Here is a 20,659-nt window from a genome sequence, read left to right on the forward strand (position 1 = left end):
TTCTGTATTTTTTAGAAAATAATAATAAAAACACGATCTAATTTTCTATTTTTTTTGGGTGAGGTAAAAGGAGTACACTGTACACCTCTCTTAACTAGGATGCTGCAATCTCTCTAATTTTTTTTCTTATATTTTTTAAAAAAATTACACATACCTTCCCTCTACTTTTAATACCGAATCCCCACATATAATTCACATGAACAAAATAGCAGTATATAAAGTATTTGTCTATGACATTTGTTAGCTTTTTAAAAAAAACTAATTTTTTTTTTTGAGAAATTGTACCATGTTAAATTTCTGATTGTCTTGTCAAGTTATTTTGTTTGGTTGCTTTTGAAAGTAATAAGATGCAATAGATAAGATAGAATAATTGTAAAAACATGAAGATATATACAAAAATATCATAAAATTAATGAAGAGAAATTAATGAAGGACAAGTTGGAGGACAACGAATTTTTCTGCTCAAGCCTATTGATGATTGGGAAATTAATGAAGCTGTTTTTCAGATGAAGGCAGATGGTTTAGCTGGTCTAGATGGCTATCATACAAAATTCTTCCAAATTTATTGGCATTTAATTTGTTTGGGGTTGATATTAAGGCCATGATCAGGCAGATGTTTCAAAGGGGGGGCATATTCTCAAGGAACTCAATGTAACTTTTATTGTCTTATTCCTAAATGTGACCATCCTAATATTTCTAAATATTTTCGCCCCATAAGTCTCTACAATGTTCTTCATAATCTTTTTGCTAAAATCGTGTGCAATAGGCTCAAATCTATTTTAGATGATTTCATCACTCCTAAAATGCTTTTCTTAAAGGGAGATTGATATCTGATTATTTCATTCTTGCATCTGAGTGTAGGCCAAGATTTTCCAAAGTGGGTTGGTATGCTTTTAAACTTGACATTGCAAGGGCTTATGATAAAGTTTCTTGGCAGTTTCTTGAGAAAATTTTGCGTAAGATGTGGTTTACTCCTCTTTGTATTCATTTGATTATGCGCTGTATTAGCACAGTTTTTTATCAAGTAATTTTGAATAGGTCTCCTTCTGAAACTTTCTTTCCAAAACATGGGGTGAGACTGAGTGATCCTTTGTCACTATATTTATTTTATTATGTACTAATATACTTTCTCCGATGATTAATCAAGTAGAACATTTGGACGGTGGCAGGGAATATAGATATCGAGGAATAATATATGATGCTCACAAATATGTAATGAATTCCACAAGTGTACGATTCGTAAAATAGTAAGTGATAAATTAAGGTCCTTCTCATAGAGAATCAAGTTAATTAATAATTAAATAATAAATTTTTTATTTTTATTTAAGTCAAGCAAAACAAAATTTAAATTTGATTTCATGAATTAAGAAATTAAATTTATATGGATGCACTAAGATTAAATTTTCAATAACCACAAATAATTAAGGCAACCTAGGGTGCTAATCCCTTCTTTAATTTATAGAGCATGAAATTATTCAAATAAGTTTACTTAAAATTAATTTGTTAATTTAGAGTATTAATAGAAATAATTATCTTTCGATTAATTACACCCTCTCTTAAATTAATATGCTATTTCTAACACAAATACCTAAGAGGCAAAAGGCACAAACTCACTCTAATGTGATTATATGGGTTCAATAAGTATATTCCTATTCTATTAAAAAATTAAATAAATTATAATTTCACATCACTCAATCTAATGGTCAAATACAAATTCTCTTCTTTCAAGGCAAAACTTAAACCCCCAAATTCGTACTCAATGGTGGCTAAGCATTAAATATATAAATAAACACAAGATTAAGTAAACAAAACTAATATTAAGCTCAAATAAATGGTTCAAACATGCTATGATCCAAGAATCAATTTATAGCTACCCTAAATTAAGAGAAAATTAGCTACACATGGCTCCATTGATAGCAAAATCAACAATATATGTAGCAAAGTAAAGAGAAAAAGGAAAAGAAAAGCTTAATCAGAGCAATCTTGAGCGAAACCTTTGATTTTTTTTTATTAAATCCAAGCTTCTCCAACCCTCTTTTGGCTCTTTTTCCTCTCCCTCTGCAGCTGCTAGAAGTGAAGAATGGTTGAAAATAAGGTCTCTAAACCTTAAAAGTTTGCTAAAGATTAAAACTGTGTATTTTACTAAAATCATGTTTTGCTGCAGTGAAATGCGTTTTCACTATAGTGAACATAAACTGTGCAGATTTTTTTTTATATTTACTTTCTTGGACTTGAGCTCTGAAATTTTCATCTTTGGGCCAATAAATTGGGCATCTCTACATGTATAAAACTCAGAATTAAAGATAAAATTAGTCCACTAACTTTTAATCACATTTTCATGCTCACTTACACATACAGTCATCCATTTAATCATATTTTTGCTAAAAAATTCAAATAAATGACTTTTAATTACATTAAAAACATCAATAAATTCAATAAAATATTGAAAGTTATCAAAATAGCTATCACACATCTTATGTATGCTGATGATACTCTCTTGTTTTGTAGGGATACAACTCAAGATTTTCGAATCATAAAGGCCATTTTGCATATGTATATTATCATTTCCGGTCAATGTATAAATTTTAATAAATCTTCAATTGTTTTCAGCCCTAGAGTTTCTCATTTGCGCAAGCGATCTTTGTCTCATGATTTGGGTGTTCACTTCAAATTTCATTGGGTAGGTATTTAGGTACTTATATTGATGGACGAGAAAGCTCTCACTTACGATTTAAGGACATATGGGATAAGATTAACAGTCGCATTTGTTCTTGGAAATCACGTTTGTTGCCTCAAGCTAGAAGGTTAACTTTAATTCAGAGTACCCTTTCTTCTGTTTTAGTTTACCCACTTTCTCTTGGCTATTTCCAAAATCTTTTTGCCATAAATTGCACATGAAGTTCACTGATATTTTTCTTGGGTGATTCTAATGATTCTGGTAAACTTCGCTTAATTAATTGGCTCCTGATTTGTCAACCTTATGAGAGGGGTGGATTACATGTCAAAAATATAGAAGCTTTTAATCATGCTTTATTAGCAAAGCATGCTTGGAGAATAATTTGTATTGATAAAACGCTCCTTAGCAAAGTGTTGAGGCATAAATATCATTCCATTAATAATGGTTTTGTGTTGGCTTCTAAATCTTCAGCTTCTCCTATTTAGATAGGTATAGTTAAATAGAGTAGCTTAGTATCATTATGGATAACCTTCATTGGACTCTTGGAAATGGTGAGATGATTTCTTTACAGAACAGGCACTGGTAGCCTTTGAAAGTATCCAACCTTATACTGCGCCCTTCTCTCACTTGGAATATCTCCTTACTTAAGTCATTTTATTCTTCTGATGTTGTCTCATCCATTTTGAAGATTCCAATTCCAATTAGTAATCACCCTAATTATATTAAGTGATTTATAAATTTCTTAAGGGATATTATTCGGTCAGGGATGGTTACAAATTACTATGCCTTGAACCTGCTGTTTCTGATCCACCTCCTTTTACAAATTGGTCTTTGATCTGATCATTAAAACTTCAGCCAAGAATTAAGGTTTTTCTTTGGAACATTGATTGGAGATGACTTCCAACTTCCTCTTTTGTAAAATTTCATCATATTCCTATTGAGGCTAAGTCTGTGTTTTTTGTAAACTAAGTGATGAAAGTTTGGATCATTTGTTTATGCATTGCAGTTTTGTTAAAGCCTGTTGGCTTGGGAGTCTTTTAAATTTTAGAATTGATTCTTAATTGTCATGGGATTTACTTCATTGGTTGTCTGTATGGTTAATCACTTTTCAAGATCATAAAGATAACCCAAATGTATATGATATTTTACCATTTTATATTTTAGACACAATTTGGTATCTTCGAAATTAGAGTTACTTTGCAGGTAAATCTTTTAATTTATTTCGCAGGACGTTATCACTCTGGCAACATGAAGAGCAGCTAAATCCTTGAGGAACATTTCCATTTCATCGAACAGATCAAGAATGCATGCTTGGAGACAATCTTAGACTTACATAATTAGTCCTTTCAGGAGCGATTTCAACAAAGTTAGATGATTGAGTTCACTCACTTTAAGAAATCAAGGTCCAAGAGATCTATGGGAATATTTATTTCCCAGAATGGCTCGATCATTTAGCTTTGGAGACATTTCTTGTCTGCTCGAATTGAAAAACTTCAATTTTAGATTGAGTGTCTTCAAAGGTTCTCATTTTCTTACAAGAACAGCATAATATTTTTAGTCATCATAGTTCCATTATAGGATTGCGTCTGTATAAATCTTCGTATATTAAGTTTATAGCTGGACATTGGAAAACATCATGGGTTTTGCAACATTTGCAAAAGGATATTGGCGTCTTAATAGGACAATTTAATGTTGTAATTTTTATTATTTAATTTAAGTTGTTGGTTCTTCATTAAAAAAAAAGTTGCTGCAACAGAACCGGATATTTGAATGTCCTAACCTCGTTAAGATTGGTGAAGGACTAGGACTCTCAAATCAATGTAACAACAACTAATTAATAAATTAAGAGCTCAAGCTTCATGTTCATGTATGCTTTTCGTGAGAAACAATTGCCCAAGACAATTCATGCGGGTTGATTACATAACCATCTATAACTTAATTATAATATGTGAAATCGTAGCACGTGAACGTCACTTCAGATTTTGGCTAAATAATAAGAACCTTACACGTTAAAATCAGTTGCATATAATAACAACAACAACAACAATAAAAATATGTTTCCTGTCATCGTGGCTAATTTTAGTATTTACATTTCAAGTTTCCCCTTTTGCCTGATCGATGTATGTCATGCTGAAGATCTATTAATATTTTTAGAATTTTAATTAAGTTTTTTTTTTGCCCGATTCTAAGAGTGATACCTCTTCCTTGTGAGCAACCTTTTTATATTGAATTTTTTTGTTTATGTTATCAGTAACAAGCCACATTATTTTTTTAAGTTAACGATGATTTTGATAACTATCCCTTGTTTTTAGTTTCAAATCTTTAGTTTCTGTCAATCAGTTATTATATCGTGATCAAGCCAAGTAGCCAACTAATAGCATTGGTTTTGTGTAGCCTTACCCTGTTGAAGAATCACAATTAGTTCAAATTATAAATTAGATTATATCTTAAACTATAAAAGCTCAATTTTCAACCTATTCACATGAACCACATATAATTGCTTTTAACTAATAAAATTAGAACATGCAGTACGAATATTAATTAAGTTCGAGTGATCATGATTCCAGACAATCAAAAAATCCAATTAATTAATTAATATTCTTTACTAATTCCTAATAATTATTAGAAGCTACTTGTAGTTACAAGGAACATAGCTAGAAGTATCAGCATTTATGATACCGATAGATTTGTTCATCATTCCAAAGATGACAATAGATCACGGAAATCCAATAATTAAGTAGTTAAGATAGTTTTTTTTTAAATTTCTAAAAAGAATTTAGGTTCTTACTCTTGAAACAATTCAATATATGAGATGTGTACTCTTGAAATTGTTCAAAAGGGACAGCCTAACCTGACGTACAAATTAGACACCCTGTCAAAAAATAAACCAACGATCACGCCATGTTATCAGCACTTGCAACAAATACACGTACACGTACACGGGGGAAAAATAAACTTCTATATTTACTATTTAGATTCTGTTTAAATTCTATTTTTAGAAATTTTTTTCTGTTTTTAAAGTAAAAAAATAAAAAAAAAATCATTTGTGCTAGTATTTTAAAATTAAACATTTTCAAAATTGTTCTCATTTAATAAAAAAAACAACTTGGAGCTAGCTGTTTTCTTTTTTTTATTTTCAAAGCACATCATATTTACCATCATAAATTATTTTCAGTTATGGTCAGCCACTATCAAAGGCTATTACCATTAATCACTGACGACCACCACTATTGACTGATTTTTAATTTAAATCATTTTCAAATTGGCATAAGAAAAAATATTTTAATTTTATTTTGTTTATATGAATGTTTGAATTCAATTTTTTTATTTTATTATTCAGCATTCAGACAAACATGGTAATCTTACAAGTATCTCGAGAATGTCTTCAGCATTTTATTAAATGTGGCTGCACCATCTCAAAACTCAAAACTAAAATTTTAAAATAAATTGATTCAACTCTCCTAATAAATCACATCAAGCGCTTCCCATGCTTGAATTCAAATTTTACTATTGATATATAAATACCTTATTGTTATTAAGCAATGTATAAATAGTTTTTGTAACTATTGTTTGATAAATGAGATTTGCTGTATTTTTTATAAATAATTTTTTGTTAATTAAAATAAAGAGGATATGTAGATGGATAGAAAAAGTCTTGGTTGAAAAACATGGTGAGCGCGTACTGTTTCACATGAGAGTTTGATTATGTCACTTGCTTCTTTATATCATACTACTCCACCCTGCGACAGCGACCCATTCGTATAATCTTTTATACGTACTTTCACGACATATAATATATAATTATATATTGTTTTACGTTATTATTCTCTTGAATGTGAATGATCAAATTCAATATTAATTTTTATACTATAAGGAAAGAAAATAAGTACATGATTACAATAATTATATATATATATATACATATATATATATATATATATATATAGAAAAGTTGGCGTCACTGAAACCACAATAAACCTTATGCGCATTATATCCCCTCTTCACTCAAGTAATTATCATACAGGAAAAAAAATCAATATATATATATATATATTAAAATTAATGGTGAATTGCATTATTTACAAAACGTAACTTTTTCTTTCAAAATTTTGTGTAATATATGTGTGGGTATTATATGAGGAATGTAATGTTACAATTGCAAGAAAAGACTGGACATTCTTTTGATTTTTTTTTTTTGTCATATGGAGACTTCAAATTCTCAAAAATCGTTTTTTTTTTTAAGACTTGAATAGTTAACCTTGCAGATTCAAGGTATTGTTTCTCCAATCGCAAACCATAAAAAAAGTAAGTACTATTATTTTCTTATCAAAATTAGGACAGTTGAGTTTTTCACATACCATTCGGCTTGTCACTAACTCTTGCTATTAACATGTTCATTTTTTTATTAAAATAAGTATATTCTAATTTAATATGAAATGTCTAATAAAGATATAAATTTTTTGAGCTGAACTTAATTATAAAATTAAGTTTAAATATTTAATGTTTCTCCTTCCCCATCATCGGATTTATCTATGGATGGTTTGCTTATCTCTTGATCTGGCTATATAGGTTCCCCAATCTCCTAGTGTCTCAATATTTATAAGATTATTTTAGAATTTACAACAAATAAAAATATACATACAACAAATAATATTTATTAAACATATTAATTTAGAATTTAAACACAAAGAATTCAAAAATAAAAATAAGAATCACTTATTATAAAATTTCCATATCCCATGAAGAATCCAACTTGCTCTTTCTTATGTCAACGCAAACCAACATAAAATTATTTTTTGGGGGAAGAATCCAATCACTTATTGGACGGAAGGTAATGTGAGACGGAACTGATTTAGGTGCCCGCAAGTATGATGTGATCTAAACCATTTAAATTTTAACTTAGATAGTCCAAATTAAAATTTATTTTATTTTATATTTATTTAAATAAAAATTTATAAAATTTATAAAATAATTAAAATTATTTTATTTTTAATCTCATCTACATTTAATTCAGAAGGTCCAATTTAAAATTAAAGTTTTTATAATTGTTATATATTAACTATCCAGATGTATTTTATACAATTTTTGAAAGGTTCAATTTAATATTAAAATTTTTATAATTATTACATATTAATTATCTAGATGTATTCTATACAATTTAAATTTAATGATCTAGACCAGATTAAAAATAAAATAATTTATTAAAATTATTTATAATTTTTATTTAAATAAATATAAAATAAAATAATATTTTAAATTTGAACCACCCAGATGAAAATCTAATTGATTCAGATTACATTACACTGATTAGCACGGTAGACGGACCCAACGTGAGACACACACATATAATTATGAATGCGCACGTTATATATTAGCTTTATTTTTTTGCTTCATACTAAATAAATAAATCTAGAAGACAATGTACTAGATGTATACCTAGCTACAAGGATTGGTAAAATAACATAGCTATATGGCTCGGTGGGGCATACACTATGTCCCAAAGACAAATTTGCTAGCTAGCTAGAGCCATATTGACAAAAAAGCTTCATTACAATAAAATTCAATAGAATATCCACAAATTGAAAACAAATTAAAGTAGTACCTTGGACGTTTCTTTTTGTTAAAGTAATTAATACTCCATCTAGACTATAAAGGATAGCTTTTAAAAATCTTGTTTGATTTAAAATATAAGATATTAGAATATAAATATTTCTTTAGTTATATTCCTACTTTATTTATTATTCTTCTAAAAAAAATGATGCATTAAAGTTTCAATAGTCATTTTCAAGACACTAATATACAATAATTAATGAGCGTATAATTAAAAAAGTATACTCCTTTCAGACTACAATATAATTTGTTAATTGTTAACTAGCTTACACTTTTTAAAAAGTCAATATCTTGATATTTTAAAAATGTTCACATCTTTTTATTTATGTCGTTGAGTGGAATATTTAAAGTTTAAACTACCATAATTAATTACTCCCTCCATCCTAAATTATAGGGTACTTTTAAAAGAGTTTTTCTATATCAAAATATAAGACACTTTAGATATATTAAGATTTTATTACATGCATCAATTTCAATACTATTATTTCTCTCTCTATAATTAATTTTCATTCACTCTCTTTTCAATATATTAAATGATAGGTATTTTTAAAACTTTATATTTTTATTTTGAAAAGATAAGGTTGTTAAGTGTATTTAATGAGGTTTACTGATATGTGAAATTTTGTCTAAAAATGTCTTATAATTTAGAATAAAAGAAGTACATTAATTTCATTAAAACAAAGGTATAAATGTAAAAAATATATAGAATTCATTCAACACCCTATATTTGAGATTAAATGGTGCTTCTAAAAAATAACTTACATATATATATAATATATATTGTGGTTTGGAAGGAGTAAATTTTTTAAAAAATTAAAAATTAAGATTTCAATCAACATTTTTTTAAAATTCTAATTTGTTTCAATCTATGTCTCTCCATGGAAGAAGTAAAAGAAAACATATTTAAGATCATTCATACCTTAGACAAGATTAGAGATTGAACATTAGATAAAACTTCCATTGGGAATAGACATGCGGGAACATCTGCAAACAATAAATGTTATACATAACGATTTTATAACCAACTCTTCAAGATGAGGACATTAAGAAAGCAGCATTTCCATGCTTAGAATTTGGAAATTCAATCTCTTCTAAATGCAAGACTTCATTAATTGGGGAGCTCAACGGCTTCACGTACAGATACATCATTCCATGCATATACATAACACAGTTTACAGTGTATGTGACGATTCGTCAACCATTACTTGACGCTTGGGAAGAAGTGTATACTATTCTCGTCTCTCCAAATAATATGATCATTAGATGGAATAAAAAAAAAAATCAGTATGGCAACCTCTTGTCTGAATCATTTGTTAGAATTTTCGTTATTTACTCTCGTTAATTACCAAATGAGAATACGCCTTCTATTCCATGATATAGGGTAGTATTTTCTAGATAAGCTCGGCTACATTCAAAATGTAATGCATTGAGTTCATGAGTGGTTCTTACATTAGGCCCAAAAAAAAAAAAGTAGTTCGTATAATTTTTTAGTTATATCCTTATTCATTTATTATTTCTTTTGAAACAAATATCTATTAGAGTTTCAATCGTCTTTATTAAAACACTTAAATAAAATATTTAATGAATATATAGTTGAAAAGATGCATAATTTTTTAAAAGACTCTAAATTTTTCTTAAACCACAAAGTAGTTACCAATAATATTTTCTTTAATCCTATTTATAAGTCACTTTCAGTATTTTCACTAGAACCAAAAAAACTTTAAATTTCATTAACTCTATATAAAAATTGAACAATTTTTTAATTTTACCCCTATTAAATATACCTATTTTAAAATAAAATATTCTAGCATTTAATAAACTTCCCTACACTTAATAGAGGCAAAATTATAAAGATAAATATAATAATTATTGAGATACCTTATAAATAAGATCAAAGCAAATATTTTCTCTCTATTCTATAAATAGGACCAGAGGAGTACCTTTCGTCCCAAATTATAAAATTTTTTTAGACAAAATCTCGCATACTAATAAAGTTCGATCAATACACTTTACAACTTTACTTTTTAAAATAAAAATATACACTTTAAAAAATATCATTTATTTAATATTTCATTTGCAAAAGAATACTAAATAGAGATAATATATGAAAAAGGTAATATTGAAAAAGCATAACTTATGTAATAAACCACATAAGCCATCATTGAGCTTCAAGTCAGCATAGTGACCAGCAAAGAAGGGTGGTGGTTATGGGTGTTCCTAGGTTCAATTTGGCTTAGTTTTGAGAAAAAATCAATCCAAACAAAACCAATTGATTCACTATAGTCTGAGAGCTATTCAATTTTTGAGCAGTTTGGTTCGATTTGGATCAAGTTTGAACTTTTTTAATGGGATATTTTTCATAATTACCAATATATATTCATGTTCATTGATAATTTTTAACTATTAATTATTATTTGCAATGAAAAAAAATCTCTTGACCATAAAAGAATACTTTTTTAACAATTAATTATCATATTTAACCATTAAAATCAATGTATTATTTTTACAACACTTGATTGTAAATTTAAAAATTATCTTAAATAATTATAAATAACATTTAGCTAATTGTAACTTATTTTTACTAATTATTTACAAATAACTAAACTTGAAAAAGAAAAAAAATTGACAAATTTATAAAAATATATATAATAAATATAATAAGACTTAGTTCGATTTGGTTTAAGTTTCTAAAAGCAAAAAACCTAAACCAAACCAAACCAATTGGTTTTGCCAAAAAAAAACCCAAACCAAACCTTATTTATAATCGATTTTGATCGATTTATGCCAATTTGATTCAGTTTAGATTGGTTTTGACCCTTAGTGGTTGTTAGGCTTGGAGTGCTTGATTGTATCATTGATTACAAGTATGAGTTGTGTGACTATACTGATCATAGAGCTGGTGGGGGGTGTTGTTACTAGGCTGAAAGGGAGGAAAGTGACCTCCTTCACTATGGTAAGAATGACCACAACCTCTATACGAACTGCTTCTATTTCCTCAACCATGAGTAGGGCCATTGTATGATTGTCGGCCACCTTTACAACCCTCTTGAGAATGTGTGGTTAGTAAATGGGAGATTGCATTAGCAATGATTTCAACTGAAAGTTATATGGAATTTTAGTAGGGCATACGTGCTTCAAAAGTGAGAATGTGGCTTAAGATTTCTTCAATGGTGAGAAAGTGATGTTGAGTAGTGATAAATCAATAGTGTTAAACTTAGGTCAAAGACTAGCAAGAAGGTAGGTTATAAAGGCATCATCTGCTACTAGTTTTCCAACAACTACAAGAGAGTTGGCAAGAATAGTTTCTCAACAGTGATACTTATAAATCAATTCTCCTCCTTTCTTAATAGTGGTGATTTATTGGTAGAGATGAACAAGGTGAGTGGGTTTGTTGAGAAAATAGAGCATCAAGGGCTAACCATAAGGTGCGGGATGTTTTGTGTTGGAGAACTTGTGGGATCATTTTTTTGATTAAAGAGGCAATAAGAATAGAAAGAACTAACTTGTCATGTTGAAACCACCAAAGATAATCACAGTTAGTGATGAATTTCTATGTTTTTGTGTATTTTAAAGAGTTTCACTAGTTAATTAAAGAGTCATTTAGAGTTTTTTTTGTAAATGTTCTTGTGTTCAGTGTTTATTTTGGTATTAGTTAGTTTATCTTGTAAATATTATGTTTAGACTTTAATGGAGGTGAATGGTGCTAGGAACACATGAATGATAAGATTTTAGAGAAAATAAAATTAATTATTAGAGATTTGATGCCACCATATTGTGAAAGAGGTGATGATGGTTTGGCTTGAGGAGAAAGAAGTAACCCTCTATACAGCATGAAAAAGGCATATTGTAAGATTAAGAGGGACAAGTTAGGTTTGAAGGAAGCTAACAGAGTGTTGTGTGGAAGTGGACAAAACCAAAAAGAATACGATTGTTTCTTTAGCAAGTGATGCATGGTCACTTGCATACTAAGAATATTAGAAAATTAAAGATAGGGTGTGGATGGGGATTGTAGTATTTATAGAGTGTTGGGAACTATGATGTATGTGCTACATGATTATATAGCCCACTAGATTCTACACAACAAAAAGAGAAGAATGGTTATTGATGAATCTTAAATCAAGAAGGGACGTGTGAGGCATACCTTGGCTAAAGAAATATGAGAATCTTTAATGGAGTAGGTGCATTTGTACAAACAAGGCTTATTCTTTCTTTTTTTGGAAATATGGAATAGGAACACTAGGCAACCTCAGGTATCTCCTTTTATGTAAGGTGGAAGGAAGAATGATGAACAGTAGAGAAAACTTGAGGAAGGATGGGTAAAACTTAATGTAAATGTGGTGAGTAAAGGAGATCCTAGTCGTACTAGGGGTTTACTAAGGAGTCATGAGGTGAATGGATCTAGGGTTTTACAAAGGATTTGGGATGATGTTTGGTGATTGAGGATGAAGGGTAGGGTTTAAGGAAGGGGTTTAGTATGGCATGGGATTCTGGTTTTCAAAAGGTGAAGGTTGAGATTGATTCTGAAGAGATTTTAAGGCAGAAGGATAAAGTTAGAACCGTTAGAGATCAATAGCAATGTGAAATTAAGAAATTGACTAGTCAAAGCTAGGAAGTGAAGTTGAAGCACATTTGTGGATTGGGCAAATATATGCAAATAGCTTGGCTAAGATGAGTTTTGATCAACAGGTTCAAAAGCAAATATGGTACGAGGTGCCTCCTTAGATAGAGATGAAGTTATGGCTAAATAATGAATAGGCAAAGGCAAATCTAAATCTTGGATGAAGACAAAGAGCTTTAGGTTTTGATAGTTTTCTATGTGGTTTTTCTTCCAACATTTCTGGTTGGTGGGCTAAGTTTTACTTAGTCCCTTTGTTTGCTTAAGCCTTTGGGCTGCATGAATTACAAAAAAAAACTACTTAATCTAGACATTTGATGCAAGGAATCATATAGACACTATTCAAGTTTACAGAATAGATCATAGCACCATATATATGTTGACTTTTGAGTTCAAAATAACATGTCATTTCTTATTCCACATCCACGCTCATCATGAGTTGTTCGTACAATATGCTTATGAATTCATAGAGTGCAATATCTTATGAGGTTTACAACAACTTGCAATTCTAGAATATTATGGTGTATAAGGATAATTTTCGAGCATTTCAAGGTTCACCTTACAATTGTCACTTAAAAGGACTATGGCACCAAATATGAATAGTTCTCAAAACTCTCGCATTCTTCATTATAAATCTCGAAAGTTCAAGCTCACTTTCTAATCCTTGGTAGTTAAATAGATAGAATTCCTTTGAGTATGATGGAACATGTTTGGGATCTTCAAGTCTTATTGGTTCAAACCAGTCTTACCTAGCTAGTACTCCAAAGAACAAGCCACAAAGAAAAGAACTGAGTCCACCAACAAGCACACATATTAGAAATTAGTTAAACTAAAGAATTATTGATACAATTAACTAAACCACAAGGACTTACTAGCTCTTCAAGCTTGGGGAAGTTTCGGAGACATGTAATAAACATTAAAGTTTCAGAAACATCTAACAAACATAGTCAACTTATAATCATAACATATACATAATAAAAGAGTTAAATTGTGAAATCTTGGAATTTCATCACTAAGTGACCAAATATCCTACATGAGAAACCAAAACAACTTTAACGTGTGTCTAGGTTTCCTAAAAAAATGAGAGAAATACTTCACAAACAAGCTTATAAAAAACATGTGCATATTTTTGAAGGAGTAATAATTTAAATTTACAAATATTCATACATTACATAACATTAGATGAGAAACATTAAAAAAAGCTTTCATGGGAAGGAGAGAAGCTGGGACTTCAACAGTAACCAATTGTTCAAGTTTTCCTATGTTCTTGTGCTTTGACATGTTATCGTTCATATCCAAATCTTTTAGTACCAAGTCTTCAAGAAGAGGACATTCATCAGGAAGCATTGCTAGACATTTCAAATATGGTAATCAGACACTCTTCAAATGCAAGAATTTAAGCAAAATAGGAAACTTTTCAAAAGAAAAACTGTTCAATGTTGCACTAGTCAACTTTTAAAACCCTAATGGCACTGCAAATCATGAAAATGTTATTATACAAGTTGACATTAAACTTAGATTGAAAACATAGCTTCAAGTGCTCAATCTTGCTACTAATCACTAAATAAATTCAAACTATAATCTTAATAGAGGGAATATTAAAATGCCCATACTTGAGGCAAAACTTTTTTACTAGTTTCAAGTTAACTAACATGCACTAGTGCAAAGAGCAATTTTCATGATAGTTAAAAAGTTATTTTCATGACACAAAATAAAGTATAGTGAAAATGAGTATAGTAGTAATAGAAAAATTTTTATAATAGTTGATAACAAAACTATGGCAAAAATGAACCAATTATGACTACATTTCAAACTGAAGGGAGAATGTAGGACTTTGAAAGCTTGCATCGTTAAAGTCAGGAGTGGGTAGAGAGTGCTAAAGAGGCTTCCATCTCTTGGACAAAAAGCTTGTGATAATAGTTGTTTGGTTGGGAAAAAAGGGAGAATATGGAGAATCAACTTGTCTGATAAGCTGTTAATCTTATTACTTAATAATATTACCACTTCTACTATTTGAGTCTTTAGATGCTGAATTTCCCATAACTTGCACTTTTGGCCACATATCGGTCACCAATGTTAGAACAATTATCTTAATTAGAGGTCACAACATATAATAATAATTTTATATATTCCTACCCCAACAGACACATTTACTGGTCTAACTACAAATATTTTTGTAGAAAAATAATTATGAAGATAAGTATGGTGCATGCTAAAAAAAATGGATAGAATATAAACTTAAAACATTATTCTATGATTTTTCTCTATTCAATCAAATAGTGTGTACAGGATCAGCCATATATATAGGAAGGCTAGTGCATTAGTATTGTGACATGTGTTACATGTGGAATGATCTAGAATAAATAAGGGATGATAAGAGTCACATGATTCAGGATTCTTTTGTTGCCTTTGAGCTCAAAGTTGCTTTAGTACTCCCCCGCGAGTCAAACGGCGCTAGGAAGATAGTGAGACTTGATCGAAGATTAGCAAAATGAGAGGAAGGTAGTGGTTTGGTGAAATATCAGCAAGTTGATATTTAGAGGAGACATGAAGAATGTTAATGAGTTTGGCAGCAAGGCACAAGCGAACAAAATGATAGTCAAGAGAAATGTGTTTGGCCCCTGAATGAAAAACAGGATTGACAACTAGGTATGTGCCGCCCAAGCTATCACAGTAGAGAAAAGGTGCTTGAGGAAGATAGAGTCTAAGTTCATACAAATGACTTTGAAGCCAAATGAGTTCACTTGTTATGGTAGCAATTTCTTTGTATTCAGCTTCCATGCTAGATATGGCAACTGTAGGTTGTTTCTTTGAGCTCCAAGCAATGAAATTGGGTCTAAAAAAGATAGCAAAGGCACCAGTGGAGCGAAGATCATCAGGGTTACCACCCCAACCTGCATCAGAGAAGGCTAATAGACTAGTAGAAGATGAAGGATGAAGGTGCAGGGCATAGTGGACTGTCCCAAGAAGATATCTTAAAATGCATTTAACAGCAGTCCAATGTGATTCTAAGGGGTTATGCATGAATTGACACGCACAGTTCACGACAAAGGTAAGATCAGGCCTGGTGAAATTAAGATATTGAAGACTACCAACAATACTTCTGTACAGAGCAGGATCACTAAAGGCAGGGCTATTGTGCAAGGATAAATGAGTGTTGGAAGCCATGGGTGTAGTGACAGGATAAGCTTTTGACATGTTGGATTTAAGGAGGATGTCATGGATGTATTTCCTTTGAGAGAGAATGAGGCTAGTATTAGATGGTAAGACTTCAATGCCCAGAAAGTAGTGAAGGGAACCTAAATCTTTGATAGGGAAGGTATGACCTAAAGAAGTGATAAGTTGTTGAATAGCTAAATTAGAGGTACCAGTCACAATATTGTCATCAACATAGATTAATACATAAATAGTACAATGAGCATTATTGCAAATAAAAAGAGAAGGATCAGACCGAGAGCTATGAAAACCAAGTTGCTGGAGTTTGGAGGATAGGCGTGCAAACTAGGCCTACGGGGCTTTCTTGAGTTCGTATATGGCACGTTTCAATTTGCAGACATAGTGAGGAAAATCTGGATGAATAAAGCCCGTGGTTATTGCATGTAGATAGATTCTTGAAGAAAATCATGTAAAAAGGCATTTTGAACATCTATTTGCTTGAGTGGCCACCCTTTGGGGACAACTATAGATAAAATGAGCTGAACAGTGAGGGGTTTTACCACAGGTGAGAAGGTGTCAATGAAATCAAGACTAGGTTGTTGATAAAAGCCTTTGGCAATGAGCCTAGCTTTTCATCGCTCAAATGAGCCATCTGAGTGGTATTTCTTGTGGAAGATCCATTTGTAGCTAACAATATTCATGGATAGAGAGGAAGGAATGAGATCCCAGGTGTTAGTGAAGAGGAGAGCTTGAAATTTAGTTGAGAGAGCTCGGTGCCATTCTGAAAACTGAAGTGCAGAGAAGAGAGAAGTTGATGTGGGTAGTTCAGGTCCCAAGGAGGAGTGAGCTCGAGGTGGTGGTACAAAGATGAAATCATCTGATAGAATCTTGGCTTTGAAAATGTTTGCTTTAGATCTGGTGATCATATAGTGGGTAGGGACCAGTGGTGAGGAGGATGGTGAAGATGTTGAGGTACTAGAGGGGGATAGAAAAGAGAAAGATGAGTTGATTGATAGAGAGGGAGCAGGTCAAAGTGACGGCTGAACAGGAAGTGATAAGGACGAGAGAGGTGAGGAGGGAGGTGTAGGGTTAGGTATTGGGCTTTGAGTGATTGGGCTAGGAATATATGGTAGGATAATATGTGGGGAAATAGGAGAGAGTGGGTCGTGAGGTGTGTGTGAGAAAAATAGATATTGGGCCTCATCAAAGATGACATCACGTGAGGTATATAACCGGCCTGTTGGTAAGTGAAGACAACGGTAGCCTATGTGACTGGGTGTATAGCCGAGGAAAATGCATTAGAGGAAACGTGGGGCAAGCTTATTGTGGATGTATGGATGTAGATTGGGCCAACTGGAAATGCTAAAGATTCGAAGAATGTGATAATTGGGCTTTTAGTGGAAGAGTAATTCTTATGGACTAAGACCATAAAGGGTGGGACTAGGAAGGCAATTAAGTAAATAGGAAGCAGTGGCAAAAGCAAAAGTCCAGTACGGTTAGGGAACAAAGGTATGACTGAGAAGTGCCAGTCCTTTTTCAACAATGGTACGGTGACAACATTCAACAGTGCCATTTTGTGTGTGAGTGTGGGTACAAGTGATACGGTGGTAAATGCCAAGAGATATGAGATCTTTGTGGAAGGAATGAAATTCACCTCCCCAGTCTGATTGAAATGCTCAAATGGAAGAGTTAAAAAAATTATGAATAAGTTGACAAAATTGATGAAAAACAAAGTGGACCTCATCTTTAGTATGGATATGATAAAACCAAATATATCTAGAAAAATCATCAACAAAGTTAACATAATAACGAAAGCCAGTAACAAAGATAATAGGGGATGGACCCTATAAATCACAAAATATTAATTGAAAAGGAAAAGTTGAATGATGTAGGGACATTGGTGATGGTAAACTATGGCTTTTGGAAGACTGGAAAGCATGATAGTGATGTGAGTCACAAGAACTAGAGATGAGAAGAGAATTCTTCTTAACAATGTGATGAACAAGGCGTGTAGCTGGGTGACCAAGACAGCTGGGTGACCAAGACAACTGTGCCAGTGAGATATGGATGTACGTTCACCATAATGAGCTTATGGTGATGAGGAGATAGCAAATGGATACAATGATGTTGACTAGGTCTGTGAAGAAGAACTTTCTTTGTTTTGGCATCCTTCATCAAAAAGCATCAGAGTGAAATTCAAAGAATATGCTATTATCATGACAAAATTTTACAACACATAATAAATTTTTCATAATAAATGGAACCTGTAAAATATTAGAGAGGAGATATTTGCCAGTTGAAGTAGTGATGGTGCTAGAGCCTTAAGTATGAATGGGCATGGGTGAGCCATCACTGTTGCGAACAGCATCAATACCAAGATAAGGAGTAGCAAAAAGGTTGAGGTTAGATAAATCATTTGTTATATGGTGATTTGCACCTGTGTCAGGGTACCAAAGAGAGTCATGGATGGTGGAGTAGTTAGCATAATGTGCTACAAATGAGGGTGGTGGTGGGGCTTGGAGTGATTGGTTGTAGCATTGAGTACAATTGTGAGCAATATGACTATACCAATCATAGAGTTAACAGGGAGTTTCAGAATCAAGCTGAAAGGTAGAAAAGCGACCTCTTACACCATGATAGAAACGACCACAACCTCTGTATTGAATGCCTCTGTTTCCTCGACCACGAGCAAGGGTAGTATACAAATATCGACCACCTCTACAGCATCCTAGAAAAGATTGATAGATAATGGTTGGTGAACGAGAAACATTATTAGCTGTGATTTCAATTGGGAGCTAAATAGAATTTTGATGGGATAGTCGTGCTTCAAATGTGAGAGGGTGACTGAGAATTTCTTTAATGGTAAGAAAGTGACGCTGAGTGGTGATAAAAGTAACAATAGTGTTGAACTTTGGTCCAAGTCCAGCAAGGAGGTAGGTGACAAAGTCATCGTCTGGTACTGGTTTTCCAACTGCTGCAAGAGAGTCAAAGAGTATAGTTGCACGATGGTGGTACTCAGAAATGGATTCTCCTCCTTTCTTGAGAGTTGTGATTTGTTGATGAAGATGAAAAAGACGAGCTTGGGTTTATTGAGAAAACAAAGTATTAAAGGCTAACCATAGAGTTCGAGATTTTTTATGGCGAAGAACTTGTGAAATTAGTTTTTCGGTCAAGGAAGCAATGAGGATAGAAAGAACTAACTGATCTTGTTGAAACCAATGAAGATAGTCACAATTAGGTAAACCAGTAGAGGTTTTGGCTGGAGGTGGTGAAATGGAGCCATCAATATAGCCAAATAATTGTTGACCATATAAATAAGCCATAATCTGAGCTTTTCAGATGAGATAGTTATCCTCAGTAAGTTTGATGGTGATAAAATGATGAAAATTAGGGGGTGAGGATGTTGGCAATGGTGGATATGGTGGGGGTAGTGTTAATGAAGATTCGGTGGTAGAGAAATTGGTTACTGGGGAGCCAGACATCTTGAACGATGTCACTGCTCTGATACCATGCTAAAACAAAATAGACAGAATATAAACTCAACGTTGTTCTATGATTTTTTTCTGTTCAATCAAATAGTGTGCATAAGATCAGCCATATATATAGGGAGGCTATTGCATTAGTATTGTGACACATGTTACATGTGAAATGATCTAGAATAAATAAGGAATGATGAGAGTCACGTGACTTGGGATTCTTTTGTTGCCTTTGAGCTCAAGGTTGCTTTAGTAGTGCATCATGTCATTCGGCACAATGTCAAAAACATTGGGCAGTTCAAGGGATTCACAAAAGCATCTTCTTTCATCCATTTTATGCCTGTTGATGCATTCAACTGTGTGCATGTTATTTAAACTGTTTATTAGAGTATATGCGATAATTCATTCATTGAACATTAACTATCAGGAAGAAGTGTACAAGCTCCCAAAAAAAAATGAAGGTTGTAAATATATGTGTTCATGAATCATGAATACAATTAGTAGCTTTTCACCCCCTAGCCTGTTGAGATTTTTAATGTTTCATAAACTTATTTTTAATTATTATTAAAACATTAATTTTTATGAAAAATAAATAAATAAATTTAAGATATAATTAATTTTATCTAAACTGCAATTCAAGATTTAAGATTATAATTTAAAATAATTTTATGAAACAATTAATCTCAACTATCATAAATGGACTTTATGGTTGAGATAAGAAACTAAGAAGAAGTGGACAGAGGAAAAATGAAAGGAAGCCAACTCCATGTGTCCAACTATGTGTTCAACCAATTTTAATTAACAGCGTTGTTTTGTAGAGATATTATACAATTCATCGAACATTGCTGCTTGGGAAGAAAGTGAACAGTACAATGAAGATGGTAGATATCATCGCACTGTAGAATGATAAACGATTCGTAAACTGGCTTATAGTATGATATGACATGAGGAGGATATTGTTGAAAATAAACAAAACTTGAATAGCATATATCTACATGGTCTATGAAATTCCATTCTTTTATGTTTTATCATTTTTTTTGTTAATTCTCACAAGGATTTTCAATTCTACCAGACCATTTGTGATGGCCTCATATTTAAATTTTTAAGTATTAAGGAATAATTTTA

The sequence above is a fragment of the Prosopis cineraria genome, unplaced genomic scaffold, assembly GCF_029017545.1.
Source record: "Prosopis cineraria cultivar Desert tree isolate PC_DT_omini unplaced genomic scaffold, ASM2901754v1 PC13, whole genome shotgun sequence".
NCBI lineage: Eukaryota > Viridiplantae > Streptophyta > Magnoliopsida > Fabales > Fabaceae > Prosopis > Prosopis cineraria.